This window comes from Schistocerca piceifrons, chromosome 3 (assembly GCF_021461385.2).
Source record: "Schistocerca piceifrons isolate TAMUIC-IGC-003096 chromosome 3, iqSchPice1.1, whole genome shotgun sequence".
In the NCBI taxonomy this organism is placed as follows: Eukaryota; Metazoa; Arthropoda; class Insecta; order Orthoptera; family Acrididae; genus Schistocerca; species Schistocerca piceifrons.
This window is the reverse complement of record NC_060140.1, coordinates 908086280-908086916: the sequence shown is the minus strand read 5'-3', so window position 1 is coordinate 908086916 and position 637 is coordinate 908086280. Positions and strand designations below refer to the sequence as shown.

The 637-nt window shown below is 45.1% G+C and overlaps 1 non-coding gene across 1 annotated transcript; it reads left to right on the top strand.

Annotated features, from left to right (window-relative positions):
* Positions 1 to 360: 360 nt before the first annotated feature.
* Positions 361 to 434, top strand: Trnaa-ugc. The gene has a single exon. It is a non-coding gene; the product is annotated as a tRNA-Ala (tRNA).
* Positions 435 to 637: the final 203 nt, after the last annotated feature.

Below are 637 nucleotides of genomic sequence, written 5' to 3'. Positions count from 1 at the left end.
TATTGTTTACGTGACAGGTAATTCCAAATGTATATATGTACTAAGATGGTATCTGTTCTTTCGGACATGTCCGAAAGAACAGATAGCACCTTAGTAAATATATATATATATATATATATATATATATATATATATATATATATATATATAATTAAGGCTCACCGGCCACTTGACCATCTTCTTCTTCTGTGCGAATGCACAAACAGTGCCCGAACTCTTACGGGAATCGGCAACGCGCCGCGAGTAATGAGTGTAATGGGCGGGGGCACTACGAATGTAGTGCGGGACAATACGTTGAGAATGTGGGTTTCGCGGGAGGTGTGCCAGAGATAAATCCCTGCAGTCGCGCTATCCTCTGTCTCCTCGGTGGCTCAGATGGATAGAGCATCGGCCATGCAAGCAGGAGGTCCCGGGTTCGAGTCCCGGTCGGGGCACACATTTTCATCTGTCCCCGTTGACGTATGTCAACGCCTGTAAGCAGCTAAGGGTGTTCATTTCATTGTAATTTAATTCTACATGTCACTCATAATATCTAGGCAAACGGGCTGCAGCCAGGTAGCCAAAATGTCACATATCGCATACGACTGATCAGATTGCATGGGAATTCCAAGTGATCACAGACCGGTCGCTGCAGTCT